At 36.4% G+C, this 22,734-nt stretch overlaps 1 long non-coding RNA gene across 5 annotated transcripts in view; it reads left to right on the top strand.

Moving 5' to 3' along the window:
- The window catches only part of LOC126955343 (uncharacterized), a 243,145-nt gene that overhangs the window by 68,391 nt on the left and 152,020 nt on the right, over positions 1-22,734 (top strand). The gene's annotated exons all lie outside the window — the stretch shown is intronic.

Raw genomic sequence — 22,734 nt, 5'->3', positions numbered from 1 at the left:
GAGTTCCAAACTTTCCCACATTATCCTGTCTTTTTCTGAGCATTCCAAACCATTCCAACCTTTGCCTGTTACCCAGTTCCAAAGTTGCTGCCACATTTTCGGGTATCTTTTCAGCAATGCCCCACTCTACTGGTACAAATTTACTGTTCTCACACTGCTGATGAAGACATACTCGAGACTGGGCAATTTAGAAAAGGAAGAGGTTTAATGGACTTACAGTTCCACATTGCTGGGGAGGTCTCACAATCATGGCAGAAGGCAAAGAGGAGTAAGTCACATTTTATATGGATGGCAGCAGGCAACAGAGCTTATGTAGGGAAACTCCCATTTTTAAAACCATCAGATCTCATGAGACCCATTCACTATCATGAGAACAGCATGGGAAAGACCTGCCCCCAAGAGTCAGTCATGTCCCACTGGGTCCCTCCCACAACATATGGGAACTATGGGAGCTACAAGATGAGACTTGAGTGGGGACACAGAGCCAAACTGTATTATATGTGTACCAACTGGCTTCAGTAGTAATCACAGTGGAATCAATGTGGATGAGATAAAGTTCAAATCTAATTTAACTCATGACTCACTACATCAAAATTATCAGTGTTAAAAAAGCAACTTGCAATTGCAATAAGGAAACACAACTTGTTCTCCTGGACACTTAATCACTTTCTGCCCAACAGCCCTAAGTCTTAAAAAACGTAAAAGAAGATAGATTCCCTCTAGATCCTTACACTGTAGCTTAGACAGCAGTTTGTGGTATAGACATTTCTATGGTTAACTAAAGGGAGCTCTCGAATTAGGGTATTCCCTAATTATTTATTTAGAAAATTTTTAAACCGACCATTGGAAAAAAAATAGTTCAAGGAATACCCGTATTCTCTTCACATGAATTCACCAATCATTAACAATTTTGGAGGCCCTGTTTCTTTCTTTCTCTTTGTTGAAAAAATATTTTCTTCTGGCCAGGCGCAGTGGCTCACACCTGTAATCCCAACACTTTGGGAGGCCGAGTAGGGCAGATCACCTGAGGTTGGGAGTTTGAGACCAGCCTGACCAACATGGAGAAACCCTGTCTCTACTAAAAATACAAAATTAGCCTGGCGTGGTGGCACATGCCTGTAATCCCAGCTACTCAGGAGGCTGAGGCAGGAGAATCACTTGAACTTGGGAGGTGGAGGTTGCCGTGAGCCAAGATCCACCATTGCACTCCAGCCTGGGCAACAAGAGAAAAACTCCATCTCAAAAAAACAAAAACAACCACCACAACAACAAAATATATATATATTTATGTGTATATATATGTTCTTCTATATAACCACATTATAATGATCACATTTAAGACATTTAACAAAGATGTCATAGTTGTGTCTTAATTTGTAACCCATGCTTAAATTTCCATTACTGTTCCTACAGTGTATTTTATGGCTATATTTTTTCAGTATTCAGTCAGTGGTCAGGAATTACATTTAGTTTATATCTTTTCAATCTTCTTTAATTTGGAAGTTTCCTTTCTCTGTTGGTCTTTTATGACATTGACCTTTTGAAGAATCTAGATCACTTTCTTTGAAAAATGCCTGATGATTTGGATTTGTCTGAATGCTTCTTCGTGATGAGATTAAGGTTAGCATTTTTGGTGGGCATAATATATAGGTGGGGCTGCATTGTACTCAGAGTGCCATGGCTGAATCATGTAACGTCAGTGTGTCCCATTACCAATGAAGTTTAATCATTAGGTTGAGTTGGTGTCTTCCAGAGTTCTTCATTGCAAAGGCACCTTTCCCCTTACCTGTTGGGTGATATTTTGAGATTATTTTAATATCCTGATTTTAAAAATTCATTCCCATTCACTTAATATCTTATCATCCATTGATTTTTCTTCTCTGAATCAATTATTATATTGGTGGTTGAAACCTGGAGATTTTCTAACTTTATAATTCTTTTACATTTACTAGCCCTCATTCTTCTGTAAAAAAGACCTTTTCTTTCCCCAACTTTGATTTTTAGTATCATTACAGACTCATAGATTCTTGATTCTAGTTCAGTATGTTACAATCTATTACTATCATTATTCTTTTTAAAAATGGAATTATAATTTGCATATAGTGCAGTGTACAGATACTAGATATATTTCAGATGAGTTTGGACAAGCATACACATGCAGATAATTCACACCCTTATCAAGATATGGAATATGGAATATTTCCAACACCCCAGAAAGTTTCCTCAAGTTCCTTCCTAGTTAGGCACTATACTAATTCTAGGCAATCACTTTCCCTTATTAATTTTACGACTCAAATTATTTCAAATTTGGCCAATACAAACCTTTTACGCTGACTTCTGGGCCTTTTTGTCATGCTTGCATCCATTTTTGAGCACTGCTTGCTTTGCCGCACACTCATCTTTTGACTTTACTTGGGTGTTTTTGCCATATTAAGGTTTATTTTAATGTAGCTAAATAATCATTGTTTTTCTTAATTGTAGCTGTATCTCCAAGTATAGTTACAAAGCCTTTCCCCACAGGTAGTACCTATATGGTTCCATCATTTACATTGAATTTCTTATGTATTTGGAGTTCATTCTACTGAATATACAGAAAGAAGCCACATTTATCATTTTCTCAAAGGTATTTCGATTGTCCTAATGCCATTTGTCAAAAATTCCATCTTTTCCTCAGTGATTTGAGATGCCGGCTTTGTTATACATTAAGCTTCCATATGTACTTGGGCTGTTCTGCACTTCCTATTCCAGACCCCTGGTCTTAATTTTACTTTGTCTTATGTCAGGATCATAACCTTTATTTCTGATTGTTTCCTTTTGCCTAATATAATTTGCCTATCCCTTTTTCAGCATTTTGAAGCAATTCATTTTAGATGTCTTTTATATTCACCATGCCATTGGCTTTTACTCTTTGAGCCAACTTGGAAACCTCTTTCTTTTAATAGATCAGTATGTTTATGTTTACTATCATGACCATTTGCTCCTAACTTTTTCATATTCTTTTCTTGTATTTACTATCAGTTCTATGTTGTTTACTGTGCCTCTTTCTCTCTATGATCTGTTCTTTGCTTATTTTTCTTTTTTGTATTCCTTTCTGAATTAAAAAATGTGTATGACTGTGCTAGTACATTATGCTTTTTAAAATAATTTCAACTTTTATTTTAGATTCAAAGAGTACAAGTTCAGGTTTGTTACATGGGCATATTGCGTGATGCTGAGGTTTGGGGTACAACTGATTCTGTCACCCAGGTAGTGAGCATAGTACCCAATAGTAAGTTTTTCAACCCTTTCTCCCCTCTCTCTGTCCCACCTCTAGTTGTCCCCAGTGCCTATTGTTGCCATCTTTATGTCCGTGAGTAACCAGTGTTTAGCTCCCACGTGTAAGTGAGAACATGTAGTATTTGGTGTTTTGTTCCTGCATTAATTTGCCTAGAATAAGGGCCTCCGGCTATATCTATGTTGCATGATTTCATTCTTTTTTATGGCTGCGCCCACTTGTTTTTGTTGACAAGTGATGGCTCTATAGTGAGGGAAACAGGACACTTTGATGAAGACATTTTAAAATTTCATTTTCATACAGTCGTTTTGACTGAGAAGAACTTCACAGAGCAGTTTTGATGAGACTGTATCAGCATGATTCCGTACAAATATAAAAATTTCAAATTTTATTTTCAAAAGATATCCCTTTTACTTATTTTATTCCTATTCCATACCTTACAGGAAAATTTTCACTTTCTCCTTTAATAAATTATTTTATTCTTAAACTTTTAATGGCTGTGTTTTATTTATATTTTAAATCTTCAACATGTTTTAAATTACATAAATAGTATATGCTTCTGAAGGCAAATTCAAAAAGTATAAAATGTGTAAAGTTATACATATACATGATAAGGAAGTCAAAATTATCTGATCCTCTCTATTCCCACATCCTAGTGTTCACTACAGTTAACAGTTTACTACAACCATCCCAAGAATAGTCTGGGATTATTAATTAAGCAAACTTTTAGTTAAGTTCTCAGAGGATAAGCGACTAGGTCTTAGTGAAATGTTCTAATGCACCTGTATAAAAACAATATTAGGTTGGAATTTTGGCTAGTGCACTAAGATAATATATGCTGGACTTTAAAGTGAGATGAGAAAAATATTGATGCAAAATTGTCAAAGGAGATGTCAAAAACTATTTTTTGTTATTTTTAAGCTCTTTAACTCACTCAAAAATATATAACATTTAGGAGAATTGAAAATTAAACAGAAGATTTTTGGTAGGGAAATATTTATATGCTATAACCCTTCTAACACATGGTGGGCAGGGTGGTGAAATTTGTGCCTTTACACTCATTCAAGAGAAATGGGCCTTGAAAAGACCATTTGGAGTGTCAAGTATTCTCTGGGAAAAGCAGACTGGGGTCTGACTCCCACCTGAGAAGTCAAGTGGATGAGGGGTCAAGTTTGATAAAATGGATGATATGAACTTCATAAACTGTTTTTTCTCAAGCTGATATAAAAATAATACTTGAATAATGAATAATATCACATTCATTGCTTAGAAATTACATACAGAAAGTTCACTTTGAAAAAGAATTTTTGATATGTGATAATTCCTACTCTTAGTTTTGCTTGAAAATTCCAGGGTAAGATGAAATAAAAATGTATACACATATAAGCACACACATAAATAATTATAAATATAATGCCATTTTGTATCATATAATTTTTCTTTTTCATGAAATTTGCAAACCCAGTTTGGAGAAAAAAATATGTCAAGTTACATTATGAGTCACTGAAATGTACATTTAAAATTGGTGAATTTTACTGCATATAATTTATACCTTAATAAAGCTAATTAAAAATTGCATTATCTGGAAAAAATCCATTAAAAGTTGTCAGAGTAGAATAATTCACTACCTTGGTAAATGTGCATTCATGATATTAATATATTAAAACTTTGATAACCAGATTACAAAATATAAAATATTCTCTTGCTTTGGGTCTATACCAATCATTTATGTTTGCTGTCTTTTATGTTTACTTTCCCACTGATTTGACATCAAATCCTGGCCCATTATACTTAGAAACTAAGCTATCACTTTTAAAAATATAGGCTCTATGCTTGCCAGATGGCTTTGGAAGGTCTCCCAGAAATGTTTTCATTGTCATAATCCACTTCACAATCCCATCATGAATGAGATCATTAGGGAATGACGACATTTTCAATACCTCCTAGATCATAAAATTTAAAAAAAAACCCTCATCTTCTATTTGTTTCTCTTAAATAATCATGTCCTAAATGAATCAGGACATAATTTCTAAATCACACACACACAAACACACAAGATAACATGAAATCATATGACTAGAGGAATTTCTCAGGACATATATAGTTGTTTGTGGTCATAAAGTGCTAAAGGCTTTAAAAAATACTCTGGGAATATACTATGCCAGGCCAATGGGAAGAATCCACCAAGAGATGGCAGAGCAGACGAATTCAGAAAGGCAGTAAGAAAGCACCTAGGAGCTTTTCTGCATTCTTTACTCCTTTGAGAGACTATATAGAAAGTCGCCACTGTCTTTAAAAAAAGGGATTACATAATGAGAGCTTCAAATTCCTATTTTTTTATTTGGTCATACATACATGCATATAGTCAACAAATATGTATGATACATATTCAATATGTAATAGGATAAGCACTAGAGATAGAGTTGTGAAGAAGTAAGATATGGTCTCTGCTCTCATGGAGCTAAAATGCTAGTTGGCAAGGCAATCGACCAGTAACAAATTACAGGGATAATTTTACATTTTCAAATGTTGTCAGTGTTATAAAGAAGTTAATGTTTCTATAAAAGTCTCTATCAGAAGGTCATAAGCAGATCTAGAGGGCCATGAAATCTTCCTTGGACTCAGCTTTAAAAGACAATGAAGAATTAACTACAGGAGGAAGTTTAGTGTATGGTGTGTGGAAGAGACTGTTCCAGAGAGAAAAACCTCATGTACCATGTCTTTGAGACAGAAAACTACACTACTGTGGTAGTAAGCTGATGGATCAGAACTCTGAAATTGGGGAGGAAAAAGCAGCTTTCTTTCACAAAAAAATATTGCCATCCACCAGAAAAATATTTTTGGATAAAAATATTTCCTCCTTTAAAATGAAACATCCCTTAAAAGGATCAAATCAAGTCTATCTTAGAGTGAATTATTTTAGAAAGTAAACAACATCACTTTGTAATTTGGTTTTCAGGCAATGGTTTGAGAGAGAAACGGAGTGCTGAGTGAGGGCCATGTGTGGAACTATGTGGCTTATCTACTCCAAACTTCAGATTGGCATTATGGTGAAGTCCATTTAAAGATTCTATCCCAGTGCCCTGATAACGTTAGCTAATTCAACAGGGTGTAGTTACAGATGCCTGTTATATCCTAGCCACTGGCTGGCCTCGGAGGTCTTGGCGTGTCTTACTGCAGTGCCCATATTGGTAATGACAGCGATAGCCATAGACACACAAATGAACAGGAATGACAGATATTTGGCTTCTGAGTTTCTTTCTCTTTCTTGCTGGGTGGCCCTAGTCTTCCAGGTGTGTGTCAGAGATTATTGCAAATGAGGGTAATTATAGTCACAGCTGCTCTGAGCTGGTCTGATTAAGATAGAATAGGAGGTTTTCTTATGCAGAGAAATGGCTTCTAAAATGATGCCAACTAATGATAGAAATTTAAGACAAGACCCAATGCCATTTTTGAAATTATAGGTTATTTTTGAAACTGAATAAATCATTTGCTTTTCTGGGAAAGTGTTACGAGTGTACAGTCTTATTTTCACCATTTTTTACGGGGGATGTTTGCATCACAGAGCATTTGAAAACATTGTTAAACTGCACTTCTGGCAGGTGGTATTACTGTTCACAATTATACATGATGCCTTTTTCTTATATACAGTTTATCCCTCCCAGCTTATTGCCACAGCACTTCCCTGCTTCCTGGTGTGGAAAGTGTATGTTTCCCCTCCTTTGCCACTGATTTTGAATTTAACTACGTAATTTCTCTGGCCATTGGAATGTGAACAGCTATAACTATGCTACCTGAAATTAGAGGCTTTAAATGAAATTCTAAGGAATAGCTTAGTATTGTGGTTTTCTTCTCAGCTCCATAAATGGGTATATTCCACACTTCAGCTTACATGAGTGAAAAAACCTATAGAGCTGAGTTAAGCAGAGCCCCCATAGTTACATCCATCTAATAACTGCCTATATGAAACATAAATAAGAACAAAATGCTTGTTTTTGTAAGCCCATGGGATTTAAAGGTTGTTGTGTAGAAGGCTGAACAGTATAGAATTTGATACTTAGAAGTGGAGTGTTATCAAAATAAAAAACTTGAAATATATGGCATTGATTTTGGGGGCCAGAGACAGCTAGCAGTGAGAAAACTTATTAAAGGCTAGAAAATGGGCGACACATTTTATGCAGCAGCAAAATATTTGACAAAATATTTTGGGCAACACATATATCATATACTGAAGGCTTCCAGTAAAGAGGATTTGAAATGTTACTAATGTGAATTAGTCGTCAGAAACTGCATTTGATAATACAAGAAAAAGAATGAGTGCAAAAGTAAGTGACTTGTTTGACACAGGAGATGAAAAGGAGACTAAAGAGCTGAGAAACTCCGGGGTTTGCAGGCCTGGAAAATCAAACTGTTTCTCATCTCTAACTGGTGAAAAGATAAATATTTTGAGCCACAAAGGCTAATTAAGACTCAAAATAGGACTTGTTTTAAGGACAAAGGCCAAGTTAATGCCTGTGCACAAAACCTGATTGGATTAAGGCATCTCTCAGTAAATCATTTCAGTTGGACAAAATGTCTTGGGTGGGGAAAGAAAACCAATGGAATAATCTCATGAAGTCTGATGAGCTCAAATACCTGTAATGAAGTTTAGACAGAGAGACAGATTTGTAAAAGAATAGAGAGTGAGTCTATTAGCACATAGAGGAGAATAGATTAAGTGGACATTAAAAAGGAGAAAAGTTAAAACTTAAAAAAGTTTTAATGCCAAGAGTATTGCCAAAAATAGAAGATTGTGTGGCTTTTTATAGCTTAAAATGTCTTGCCTACACTCAACTTTCTGAGGATAAGATGGCCAAAAAAGCTGCTCACCCCAAGAAAGGAATATTTTATAACTCTTTTTCAGATTTGGCAACAGAGGGTAAAGAACAAGGAAGAAAGAGGCTGGTGCCTGTAACCCTGGAGAATATTCTCTGGAAAGTTAATTCAAGTTTCAGACCCCTAATCAAAGACTTAATCAAAATAGTTTCCTCTATCCCCAAGGCCAGCATGTTTGCCCAGTGGGATTTCAGAACTGCTACCTACTTTGAGTTTTCTGTTTTCCTTTTTTTTTTTTTTAAAAAATTGGAATGTTTATGTGTTTATTCTGCCTCTTCTGTACCATTTTATGTTGGGTGCTTGTGAAGAAGATAATTTGTTTACTTAGTTCATGTGTCCAGATCAAGATTTGCCATTTGGATCTGATGGCGATGAGATCATGAACTTTCAAGGCTGAAGTTTGAATTGGTTGAAACTTTTAGGATGTCTTCCATGTGGCTGTAAGTAAATTTTGTGTGTACAGTGAACAAAGTGAGTATCTGTGACCAACAAAGGCAACCGAGGTGGATTGTATTTACAGTTACTCACTTCCTCCTTCTAAGCAGGAGAATTACCTATCACTGCTGATTGCATAATTTGGACTTGGCTATGTGGCTTACTTTGTCCAGTGAAATATAATATATGCCACATATAAACAAAAGCTTTAAATGCAATGTCTTCTTTAAACGAGGCCTCTTGCTTTTCTTCTTTTCAAGTATTTATGAGAATGTCTTAGAAAGGGCTGCTTCTTTAGCCTGGAAGCAGGAATGGGGAGACACATAAAGCAGAGACAACCAGAGCCAGGAAGCTATCTCTGAGCCAGTGATGTGTAAAATCAGAAAAAATTAAATGTTTATTTCATAGGCCACTGAGATTTTGGATTAATTGTTACGCAGCAAAACTGACTGATACCGCACTTAAGAAATTAGGGATTTTTCAGGATTGATGTGTTTAGCTTCATGAATTCAATCTTGATTATAAACCTAAAGCACTTGCAAGAGTACCCATATAGACATTCATGGCTTCTTTTTAGAAGCTTGCATATTCTCTTATCTTCATGTTTTTAAATATAAAATTTAATTTGTACAAATCAATGGAAATTTAGGTGAACTTTTATTTCCTTAAAAGTCCTGTAAGTGTTGATAATTTTGACATCATGCTGTTTTGGGTTTCATAATTGTATGATAGAAAATATTTGGGGAGGAAAAATAATTTGTTTTCCCTGAGTGTTCCATAGGGGGAAAAGGCTCTACTATTAAAACAAACCCATATTAAAAGGTGGGTTTATAATTAATTACAGGTGGGCCTATCTACGTGTGTGTATATAGAAAATTTTATATTAATTTAAAGCAACAATTATAGATGAATTAACAGTTAGCAAGTAATAAAGCTGGTAATAGAGGAAATATATGAGAATATTTAAGTCATGTTACAGGGAGATTTTAACAGTTAAAAATATCTTCCTGTTTCATAGACATGCAGACTTATAAACCAGACATAAATATCTATTTAAGACGGTTCAGTCATGTTTAGTGTAAGTCATGATTATGTGATTTTTAAAGGCAGTCATACAAAGACTGAGAAAGAAAAACACCTTAATTGTACTAGCGAATAATAATGACAGCCTATAATGATGAAACATTGTTTTTAAGGGTAAAAATACAATTTTATGGTTACAATGGCTGTCCTCAATACATTGGTTGACATTAAATGTCAGACTATCTAAAACTGTTCATGTCTCCAGGAGCCAGTCCTTACTGAGTTATAGTGAGAGGTGTAAGAATTCCATTTGACAGAATGTCGTGATGAAATCGATCTAGAATCTCTGCAAACTGCTGCTATTTTCTTTTTTGCTTCCTTCAAAATTTCTGGACTTTCTACTTGGTAGATACACCAGGAAAACCATGGGAAGAAATTAGTATGGGATACAGTAATACAGTGGGTAGTCAATGAGAAATAAATAAAATCTTTATTTGGGGTCTGCAAAGAAAAGAAATGACAAAAAGAAAAACAAAAAGAAAAGAAAAATAAGACCTTGTTTTATTCAGAAAAATGACACTATCAATGTAATAGTTGAACAGTTTAAATACTATGAATGACCTAAAGTTGTTATATAATTACGGATACTTTATTAATGTGGAGGAACAGATAGCATATTTTTCAATAATTCGTAGAAGAAAACATTTCCATGGTCATAAAAATATATTTCTCAAAGAAAATATATATAGATTTCAAAGGCTCAGTAAAAAGACATTCATATCCCAAGGCAGGATTTAGTGAAATTTTTACTGCTCTGCGTTGAATGAAGATCTCTGTAATATTTGTCTATGTTCAGGCTTATCAGAGGTTAAATGCTGAAGGTGGTAATGCCAAAAAAGTTATCACTTATCTGTTGTCATTTGAAGGGAAATATTTAGAGTTTCAAGTATTATTTTCTGGGAAATTGGGGATTTTCTTGGAAATCTGGCTTTTTAGAATTATAGATGTGAAAAATTTGTGTGGTGGTAATTTGATCATGAGATCAACTCATGAATGACGTCATAAAAAGATTTCTAAAAGTCTTACATAACTTTGATTCATCTGGCATAAAGGTTAAATTATTTTTTGGATCTTAGAAAAAGATAATAATTATGATTACTTTTGGCATTTATTTCAATCAACATAAAGCATGTACATTATATGACATGCCTAATTAAGAAAAAACAGAAAAGTTTACATTATCCAGAAATTTAATTTCTATTACAATTTTTTTTTCATGAAAACGCTTTCTTGTTTCTTATAAGAAAATATATTTTCTGGAATTGGACTCACTATTTTGAGCCTTTCACAGATATGGTTGTTTCCTACCACTAGTACACCTTCTTATAATAAACAGCCACAAAAAGCTAGATGCCACTGGCTGTATGGACCTGAATTTTGAGTAAGAACTCCTATTGATTTATTGAAGCCTTTGCAGGGATCAAGAATATCTACAACTGCCTAAAATATGCTAATACAGTTTGTCACTTTGTGGCATGATGTTGAATAGCTTAAGCTTTGGGTATTGATAGATAGGGTTTGGACTACTAGGTCTATCATTTACCAGGTTAGGTAATTTTCTTAACTTCTCTAAGCCTCAATTTCTTCATCTGAAAAAGAATAATAAGAATAACTAGCCTGGGCACGGTGGCTCACACCTGTAATCCCAGCACTTTGGGAGGCCGAGGTGGGTGAATCACCTGAGGTCAGGAGTTCGAGACCAACCTGGCCAACTTGGCAAAACCCTGTCTCTACTGAAAATACAGAAATTAGCCAGGTGTGGTGGTGGGCGGCTGTAGTCCCAACTACTCAGGAGACCAAGGCAGGCGAATCACTTGAACGCGGCAGGCAGAGGTTGTAGTGAGCCGAGATTGTGCCACTGCACTCTAGCCAGCGTGATAGAGCGGGACTCTTTCTCAAAAAAAGTAAAAATAAAAAGAATAGCTAACTTATGATTTGAAAAGATGATTAAATAAGGTATTGTATTGTATATAAAAGTACTTACTGTGTTTCACACGTTGTTGGAACACAATAAATGGTAGGAAAAATGCGTTTTCTTATTTATGCCCCTGTATTAGTCTGTTTTCATGCTCCTGATAAAGACATACCAAAGTCTGGGCAATTTGCAAAAGAAAGAGGTTTAATTGGACTTAACTGCACGTGGCTGAGGAGGCCTCACAATCACGGCAGAAGGCAAGGAGGAGCAAGTCCCATCTTACATGGATGGCAGCAGGCAGAGAATGAGGAAGACGCAAAAGTAGAAACCCCTGATAAAACCATTAGATCTCGTGAGACTTCTTCACTACCACGAGAACAGTATAGGGGAAACTGTACCCACAATTCAATTATCTTCCACTGGATCCCTCCCACAACACCTGGGAGGTATGGGAGTACAATTCAGAATGAGATATTGGTGGGGACACAGAGGTAAATCATATCATTTCACCCATGGCCCCTGTCAAATGTCATGTCCTCACATTTCAAAACCAGTCATGCCTTCCCAACATTTCCCAAAGTCTCAACTCATTTCAGTGTTAACTCAAAAGTGCACCATCCAAAATCTCATCTGAGACAAGGCAAGTCCCTTCTGCCTAGGAGCTGTAAAATCAAAAGCAAGCTAGTTATTTCCTAGATACAATGGAGGTACAGACATTGGGTAAATACAGCCAATCCAAATGGGAGACATTGACCCAAACAGAGGGGCTACAGGGCCCATGCAAGTCCAAAATCCAGTGGGGCAATGAAATCTTAAAGCTCCAAAATGATCTCCTTTGACTCTATGTCTCATATCCACGCCACATTGATACAAGAGGTGAGTTCCCATGGTCTTGGACAGCTCTGCCTCTGTGGCTCTGCAGGGCACAGCCTCCCTTTTGGCTGCTATCATGGGCTGGCATTGAGTGTCTGTGGCTTTTCCAGGTGCACGGTGCAAGCTATCAGTTAGGGGTCTGGAGGATGGTGGCCCTCTTCTCACACCTCCACTAGGTGGTGCCCCAGGAGGGACTCTGTGTGGGGGCTCCAACCCCACATTTGCCTTCCGCACTGCCCTAGCAGAGGTTCTCCATGAGGATGCTGCCCCTGCAGCAAACTTCTGCCTGGGCGTCCAGGCATTCCTATACATCTTCTGAAATCTAGGTGAAGGTTCCCAAACACTATTTCTTGACTTCTGTGCACCCACAGACTCAACACCATGTGGAAGCTGCCAAGGCTTCAGAGGGATTGCACCCTCTGAATAATATACTGTCAGACAATAAATATATTGTCTGACAAAATGTATCACTGTATAATAATGCTAGGCCGGTAGACAGTCTTCAAATATTTTTGTGGACTGGGTAGAAAGCACAAACTAAAATTACCTGAAGTATCCAAATCCTATTTTTCAGTGGCATTATGAATTTAATTTTAGGTAATGACTATTGCCATAATTATCTGTGAAATCTCTAAAAATTCCAGGAAAAAAAAATTCTTACTACCCCTACAAAACTTATTCTATTAGCTAGTAGCTAAGTGTGTGTGTGTTTGTGTGTGTGTGATTTCTAGTCTAAATCTTTCCTTGAACTTGATATTCCTTTTATGTTGCTGTTGAAACAAATGAAAAACAGTCATTTTTCTCTCTAAAAACTGTCTATGTATTTGAACACAGTTGTTAACCGTTTTATGGCCTTCCCGCTGGGAGACAAGCACATGTTTACAGATGCACTGTAGTTCTAGCAAGGTTAATGGTAACAACTTTAAGAAAAAAATCTATTGTATGAAAAATAAAGAGTGATAATAAAAAGATATTTAATTCTGAGATGGATTCTACCTTAATATATTATTTTTAAAATAATAAACTACTAACTCTTTGTGACTCAATGTATTTATCCATCTGTAAAATGGGGATAACATGCTGATTCCATGATCTGTGCATAATATTTTCAATGACATTAGTTACAAATGTAACTAAGCAGATATGATATAAAAGAATCCTTTACTTTTGGCTAATTATAAAATACGTTTCTGGTGTTCCTACAGTACATAAGCTACCTAGGGGTTGATACAGACAGAAGACAGGGAAATATTGGGTAGAAGGGGGTGATTCCCTGGCAAAGGTCCCACCCTCAAGCCTGGATACTCATGGCCTTAAATGGAAATAGGCATTTCTGTTTTAGCACCCAAAAGTTACATTTTGGCCCACCACGCCCCCCTATCCTAGATCCATATAAACCCCAAACCCCCAGCCCCAGAGAGAGATGAAAAAACAAACAGAAGAGCAGAATGACAGCAGAGTGGTGTGGCAGAGAAAAGAGAAGGAGCATCTGAACACCAAGAGGAATTCAACTGGGGACAGTTGGTGAGGAGATTGACCGCTGGGTGGCCAAACCCCAGGGGAAGATTATTTTCCCACTCCATCCCTCTTCCAGCTCTCCATCCATCCCATTGAGAGCCACCTTCACCACTCAACAAAACCCCCACTTTCACCATTCTTTAAGTCCATGTGTGACTCCATTCTTTTGGAATGCTGGACAAGAGCTCAGGATACAAAAAGCTGTCATACTGGTCCTCTGCCCTTGCAGAAAGGTCCACTGAGCTGAGCTGGTTACACTTGTATTAGTCTGTTCTCACACTGCTGATAAAGACATACGTGAGACTGGGCAATTTACAAAATAAAGAGGTTTAATGGATTCACAGTTCCACACGACTAGGAAGGCCTCACAATCATGGTGGAAGGTGAAAGGCATGTTTCACATGGTGGCAGACAAGAGAGCTTGACCAGGAAAACTACCCTTTATAAAACTATCATATCTTGTGAGACTTATTCACTATTATGAAAATAGCATGGGAAAGGCCTGTCCCCATGATTCAATTATCTCCCACTGGGTCCCTGCCACAGCATGGGAATTATGGGAGCTACAATTCAGGATGAGATTTGGGTGTTGACACAGCCAAACCATATCAACACTTAAGCTGTGCACTGTTTTAGTCTACAGGCTAAAAGAGTGCACTGTAGCACATGCCCACTTGGGCTCCTGCACCTGTCCATCTGGGTGCTCCCCTCCAGTAAGGAGTTTGAGCAGTGGCAGTGACCCAACAGATGAGCCACACCCCTGTCACATGTCCTGCAGTGGGGGTCAGGGAACTCTCCCATTTCAGTGTGATTTCTGATGATCAAGAAATTTGTTTACAGATCAGGAGGATGGAAAGGATGTGGCCAAGAACACAGGTTCCAAGTCAAACAGCCTTGGTTTACTACTAATTAAATATGACCTTGAGGAAGTCACTTAATATTTCCTACCTTGGTTTTCCCATCTGTATAGTGGGAATAATAATAATAATCCTTCCTTCTAGGAATGGCATGAGTTATACATGAGAGAAAATATGTAAAATTGGTAATTATTGGTATTATATACTTGGTATTATAACTAATTATAGATAGAGTTACTTAAAATTACTTGGCATAAATTACTCAGTATTTGGCTGTTTTCATGACCACTGTTAACTGACTTGCTACCCTTGGGCAAGACACTTAATTTTTCTGAGTTGTCATTTACCGTGTGTAAAATGCCCATAAATCCCTATTTTGTAAGTTTGCTTTTGGAGTCTATAAGTTTCTAGCTCATAGTTTATGATTAATATTACATTGTTCTTGTTTATGCTCTTTTTGACCTCTATTGCCTTTTCTATTTCACATTATTACTGTTATTTTTAAAAACTAAAGTCATTGTCTTTCAGCAGTAATTTATCTAAATTTAAAGGGTTTGCCCAAAATGAGTGATATATGCATCAATCGTTCTAACTCAATTAGTGACTGAAATGCTTCCTTCCATACCAGCACTATCACTGTGAGGGATGTGGGGCTATCAAGGACCACTTGTTTTTGGGTGATTGGCAGGGAACCTGTAATCCAGGGGGGCAATTCCCATGGGGCCTTGCACAGTTGACACTACAGGCTGGCTCCTTTGCTGAATAATCCACAGATGGGCTTCAGGGCTGCTCCCTTCTATAGATGAGGAGCTGTGCATGTTAGCACTGGCCTAGGGCTTTGTTCTACAGGGCCCTTTGGCTAGCCATCTCAGGGGCTCTCCCGGCACATTACAAGGTATCTCTCCTCTCCTTGCAGATTTCATCCTGCCTTTCCTGGGCCCCTGCCCTCCAAGGCCAGGCCTCACCTGTTCTGTCCACCTCACCAGATTCAAGTGGCAGGGTATCTGCCTTTACCTCCATTTTTCCTGCAGCCTTTACTATGGCATACAACTTGTCCTCTGTTCACCTCAGGGACTTTCCCTGTAAAAGCCCAGTTTGTAAAACTTCTTTGACATCTTGAAAGACCAAAAGCTCCTGTAGGAAATGGAAATACCACTGTGTATTCAGCGAGCAGCCTTGAGGTGCAGGGAAGAAAGGAAAATCCAATGCTGAAAGTGAATATTCCAGGAACTTCTCTCATCACTTATGTGGGGCCACAGTGTTGCTTTGTTGTCCTCTAAATGTGTGGTGCATGAGTCACTGCATCTACTTCACCATAATACCTGATCTTTAGGAATCTCATCAGTTCTGCATTTTAGAAAGCTCTATAAGCATACTTGGGCCCAAGCTTTATCTGTGCTTCCAAGAACATAATAAAATTGTCTATAATATCTTGGCTCAAGAAATTGAGAAAGCTTCCAACCCCACTGGAAACAAAAAATATGTATTTTTTAAAAAGAAAAAAATTAAGGAAGTCATTCACATCATTTGGCCCATAACTCCTATTTCTAACTATATGTTGAATGTCTACTATGTGCTAGGCTCTATAAAAATGATAGTTGATGTTAGTGGCTCCTGTGAGCTCTGAGTACATAACCTTATTTAATCCCTGTAATAATCCCAGTGAGTGGGCATAATTACTACCATCATTCTACAGGTGAGGAAACTGGAACTTGCATGGGTTAAACTGAAGGAGGGGGCAGGATTGGGCCTGGAAGGCAGGCCTGCCTGTTAGAAGGCAAATATTCTGTGTTTGACCACTCTGCTCTCCCATCTTATTTAACTGGAAGCTGCCTTCTTGGAAATTGTAACTATTTGTTAGAAGCCTCTGATAAGGAAGAATGCAAGAAAGGCCCTGATAGCTGTATGCATTCATTTAAAATGGCTCATGTTTTACATAAAAAGAACAGCCTCTTATCCCATCATTCCTGTAGGCTTAATTTTCTGATTATCCAAACACAGGCAAGGTTTTAAAATGTCAAGTTAGAGGACTGGGGACAAAGACGTTGCTAGAAGTAAGCACTCAAGGGACAAGTGGTAGTGACAGTGCAGGGGAAAGACAGAGACTCCACCAACAAAACAAAGCACAACACCAGAGCACATCCACGACAGCAGGGACCTCATCTGACCTGTACGCCACTGAACACCCAGCACTCAGGAGAACACGTCTTTGTTGACAAGATTAACAAATGAATACGTGTTAGAAAACTGCAGAATGCTGAGGCCTTTTGGTATGAAGAAAAATCATTTCTCAAAGAATGTTCCTTGCAACAGTAGGCCCAAATCTGTTTTTAAGAAAAAAATAAAAAATTGTGTGTCTAGTTAGTTATGTATACACTTCATATTGTATTCCAATCTGTCATTTTTGCCATGCAACTAGCTCTGGAGCTATCCCTCAGTTAAGAAATCTGTTTAGTTTGGTTTTGTCCCATGTTGTCTTTTGATCAGAAAACCTTTTTTATATAACACCTGAAAATGTGCTTGGAGGCTGTATTTTGAGAAAGACAAAAGTACACTTCTGAATGCTGGTGTAGGGCCAGCAGTTGTACATCTTTGATGTGCTTGAAGGCTCTACTATTTTAGAGCTAGTTCAGAAAAAATCAGCGGACTATGTAATTTATGTTAGAAGCCAAGGTAATGACAGAAATTTAAAAAAAGATATCCAATAAGAGAAAGAAAAAATTATGTTTTGGTACTTAAAATGTTAACATTTTATAAATCTGGAAAAATGCCTCTGACAGTCTTCCCCTCTTGGTCCTGGCCCCAGCAGGCTGGCCTGTATGGATGACATTGGCTGGTTTCCTTGATTTCTACCTGCTAGTGAGGGGCCTGGTAGGAGATCCCCAAGGGGCAACTGTGAAGTCAGGGTCTAAATGCCCTGCCTCTTTCCCTGCCCAGTTGCTTCAGGTTGGTTGCCTCTCCCCACATGACTTGCCCTTTCTGGGTTCCAGTAATACCCACTCTTTGTCCTTTCTGATGGACACAACCTCAATACTGCTAGCCTGAGATATTGCACTCTTCTCTATGATCAGCTCATACTTTTAAAAAAATAATTGTTTCAATTAAATCCTCTTTGAATTATCCTAATTGAGTGTACCAGTCATTTCCTATGTATTGTTTATCTTCTTTGTGAGTGAGTAGTTGGTTATTTGGAATATGTCTGTATAACACTAATATGATTTGCAGTTACCCTGATAATTTATTTAACTGGATAAATATTATTTTGTTTTAAATTTCCTAAAGAAAACTTATTTTTTCTTTTTCTTTCTTTTTTTTTTTTTTTTTTTTGCTAGAGAGTTCAGGGTCAACTTTGACAGTAGAACGTAATGGTTAGATTAGGTGCAGATACTCTGGGATGAAAATGGTTGGGTTTTAATTTTAGTTCTGTCTCCATTAATTGTGTGACCCCAGGCAAGTCATTTAACCTCTCAAGTACTCAGTTTATCAGTAAAGGATGGATAATAATAGTGGGTGACCTAAAGATTATAATGAACATTTTAAAAGTCAATATTTAAAAAGCACTTAAAACAGTGCCTGATACATATTAAATGGTAAGTATTTACATAATAGACATTATGATTTTATTGAGTGCCTATTGGGTTCTGAGAAGTATGTTAAATACTTTTTAATGTTTTATTCCATTCACTCCTCAGAACAATCTTGTTAAGTAGATATATTCATTTAATAGAAGAAATTGAAAATCAGAGTAATTAGATAATTTGCCTCAGACCGCATGGTAACTAAACAGTAAGGTTGAGCTTGGAAGGCAGAGTGGAATTATATCTTTATTAAATTAAATCACACACACAAAGAATGTATACATATGAATATATACACAGACTTATCTCTACATACTATATATGATACTTAATACATAATATTTAAATTTACAGAATACTGTGCCTGGCATATCATAGGTGCTCAGTAAATGTTGCTTCATCTCACTCCTAAATCCCACTTCAACACACTGATTCTGTCTTATATGTAAAGGAGTAAAATGAACTTTCTAGAAGTTCTGTGCGTATAAACTGGAGAGAAAAAGGATGTAACTTACCTAGACCACCTAATCTCTCCCTTCTTCCCACTGTCCCAAGATAATAAAAGCATTAAATTAACAACGTATTTGAAGATATACAAAATATGGATTGTTTCAAACATACTAAGATATTAACTTAGAAAGCCATGGAGGGCTGTGATTGCTGCAGTGGATGAGTCCCAGATAACGAGATCAAAGGTGAGCAGGAGTCTAGCCAGATGTCTCACTCAAGGGCTCTGCCTGTTTTCAAAGTAACTGATGGATGATGAGAGAGGTTCCATTGGAATGCTTTTGAATGCTGTACATGAATGTCATAAATGTTAGAAGTTTTATCAATGAATCAAATGGCTTTTGGCCAACAACAATTTGTTAAAGCACCACTCACTTAAAACATTATCTGATTTTATACAGACATAGCTAGGAATTCAATCAGAAGGGACCTTTTCTCAAAACCATTATAAAACTTACCCATACCACTATTACGCCAGTGTTCCATATGGAATTTGAAAATATCATTTGAGTTAAGAATTTTAAAAATTCCAAAGTATTATTACTTTGTTAATTATCAAAGTAACTTTGTTAATTGCAAATGTTATAGGCAGAAGTTAGATTTAAATAAAGGTCCTTCTAACTCCAAAATTCACGTGTTTTCTTCTGTACATACATTGTCTCCAACTTCAGATATGCATATATATATTTTTTTCTTTAATGCTATCAAAGTGACTAGCTCATTAATCTGTAAGTTTTGTGCTGGAACATCCAGGGTAGTAGTTACTAGCCAAACGTTACCCATTCCAATTAGTTATTAGTTACTCTTATCCTTTCCCTTAGAAGTTATTTATTTATTTATCTAAAGATTTGCCTTCTTTAGTCTAGGTCTAGAGAATCTTACATGATCCCCAGCTCTTTTTTTTTTTTTTTTTTTTAAGAAAGGCTTTTCTTCTTAATAAACAGGAAGAAAACAAGAAAAACAGGTGTTTTTTTTTTTTTTTTTTTTTTTTTTTTTTTTTTTTTTTTTTTTTTTTTTTTTTTTTACTTAGTTTCACTGAAAAATGTCTTTGGACTCTACATTTTATTTTTCTTTTCGGTTTCTTGAGTAAATGTGTTCACTGTAATTTCAGGAATAGTGATATTATTATAGCAGTTAAACTTTCTTATTCTTTGACTTCTGACTTTGTTTTAATTGGTCTTATTCTTAAACCAAATTCAGGAAGTATAATTTTTTTTGTTCCATACAGGTATTATTGACACTGTTTTAAAATCATTAGTGGAATCACTATGTTACATGGCTTTATATGGCTGTTACTACACTTTTTTTTTTTTCCCCTGGGACTAAGAGCTGATTCAACTACATCTTCCAAAGAGACCAATTATTGATTCAGCTTTGGTATCCAAATGATACTGAACAGCAGATGAGAAAATCTTCTTATGTTTGCTTTCCAATTCTCCCTAGGAACAGAATCTCTGACCCACAGGCTGGGATCTTCCTGGTCACCTTGAAGTCTATCGTTAAGTATTGACAGAGTTATATAATATTTTCCAAAGTGCTGTGGATTTACACACCAACAAGTATCAAAGGGGAAGGCAGGAGCCCTTGTCCTGTGAACCAGGACCCAAATGCTAGCTGAGGATAACTTACACATTTGAATGTTGGTTAGTTTCTTTCTTTGGAAGGCCTCAGTCTTTGGCTTAGTTCCAAGTAGGCAGTTTTGTCCCATTGACAGAGAAAAGCATTTGGTAATTTATCAGTGGTAACCTTAGCATTTTATGGTATGGAAAGTGCCAAGGTTTCTTAGATTTATTAAATGCTATTGTTGTTTTAGAATATTGTGTATTCTTTTTCTTTTAGGATAATTTCTCTCCTTCTCAGGGACTCTGTCTTACCTTGAGATATTTAGTTGATTTTTGGGAAGTCAGAAAGTATCTCTGAGGAATGATTTTACTAGAAAGGCCAACCATTTGATCATACCTCTAAAGAGTGTGGCAGAAAAAGGATGTTTCTTCCAAGTAGAAGGACACTACATAAATGAACCCATACACATCAGAGGGAACATGTCATATCATTCCTTTTCAAATAATAAACAGCGAATTGTTAGAAAACTTACACGTCAAGTGTACAAACAATTGGGCAAAAACTAGAGTCTCAGAGAGTAAAAGAAATTACCTGGATCAAAAAGAATTCAGACTGGGGCATGTACGAGTTTTAATGACAATGACATAATAATTGTTGCTGATAGTAGCTTCAATCATTAGATGCTATTTTTCTTCATCTAAACAACATAGCATAGTGTTTAAGTGGGTAGACTTTAAACCCAGGTCATCCGGGCTTGAATTCTAGCAGAGCCATCTTACAGCCATGTGTCCTTAGGTCATTTACTTATTCTCCCTAGTACTCAGTTTTCCCATATTTAAATAAGGGGTTGTAATACTACTTAACTCACAAATGTTATGAAGTTAAATGAGTTATTTAAAAGTATTTAGGACTAAGTCTTGCACAAAGAAAGTGCTTTTTAAATGCTTGTTAGGGTAATATAATATCAATATATTTATAATGTTTACTGGGCAACTGCGTTCAAAGATACTGTACTGCAACATTGTCCCTGCCTACAAAGGATGTTTAGTCAGGAAAACCTTATAGCATTCAGATATGAGAAGAAGGATGCTAAATATATGCTCTTGGAGATAGTGATTTGTAAAATTTTAAAGTTGTTTAATTTTATTTTAACTAGAAAACTTGAAATGGTTACTTTTTATTATTAACTCCCTAAGAGTATATACTTCCCTTTACATATATGTATGTGTGTGTGTGTGTGTGTGTGTGTGTGTGTGTGTGTGTGTGTATAATATGTATATATAAATCACAGGACATAACAAAGAATTAGACACAAAGGTGGGGCCATCAGTACTTGTTTTTAAAAATGAATTAACATTTACTCGGGTAGATATCAAGCTACTTCCTTTTGTCTTGTAATTGGACTAAATGTAACCCTTGGTTATATAGACATGGCCTTTGAGTTTCAAATATCGTCATTTGTTGAACGGTCCATGTAAAACTCTCACTATAGTTTATTGTATAGGGGATTTATTAAAAACTAAAACCAAAATGCTTTATTTGTACTAGCTATTAATAGAGTAAAATATAAATTTATTAATGTCATATTTAAATAATCCATGTTTTAAAAATAATATTTTAAGAATTATAATTCTGTCGGGTGCAGTGGCTCACACCTGTAATCCAACACTTTGGGATGCTGAGGTAGGTGGATCACCTGAGGTCAGGAGTTCAAGACCAGCCTGACCAACATGGTGAAACCCCATCTCTACTAAAAATACAAAAATTACCTGGGTGTGGTGGTATGTGCCTGTAATTCCAGCTACTGGGGAGGCTAAGTCAGGAGAATCACTTGAACTCAGGAGGTTGAGGTTGCAGTGAGCTGAGATTACACCACTGCCCTCCAGCCTGGGTGACAGAGTGAGACTCTGTCTCAAAATATATAATTCTATCAGGCTTCAATATAAGCAATTGAGTATTCACCTAACAGCAGTAAAATTAAAAGGGAAAATTTCCAAAATTATTTCAAAAGACAGACAAAATAAATTTAAAATGGAAGCAATTTACTCTTAAGGCTCACATTTAAATATCCTGCATTTGTAAAATATTTGAATTGGAATTCTATCAAGCTATATCTGAATAATGGTCTAATCACTTAATAGTAATGAAACTAAAAGAAAAACACAACATTTCTTTAGAAAAGAAACAATAGAATTTTGCTGTGCTTCAGAATCTTCCAAAGTAGGCTCATTGAAGGGCTGGATTCTTCTACAGAGT

The sequence above is a fragment of the Macaca thibetana genome, chromosome 5 (assembly GCF_024542745.1).
Source record: "Macaca thibetana thibetana isolate TM-01 chromosome 5, ASM2454274v1, whole genome shotgun sequence".
Taxonomy (NCBI): domain Eukaryota; kingdom Metazoa; phylum Chordata; class Mammalia; order Primates; family Cercopithecidae; genus Macaca; species Macaca thibetana.
The sequence above is the reverse complement of the archived record's forward strand: the minus strand, read 5'-3'. Positions and strand labels throughout refer to the sequence as shown.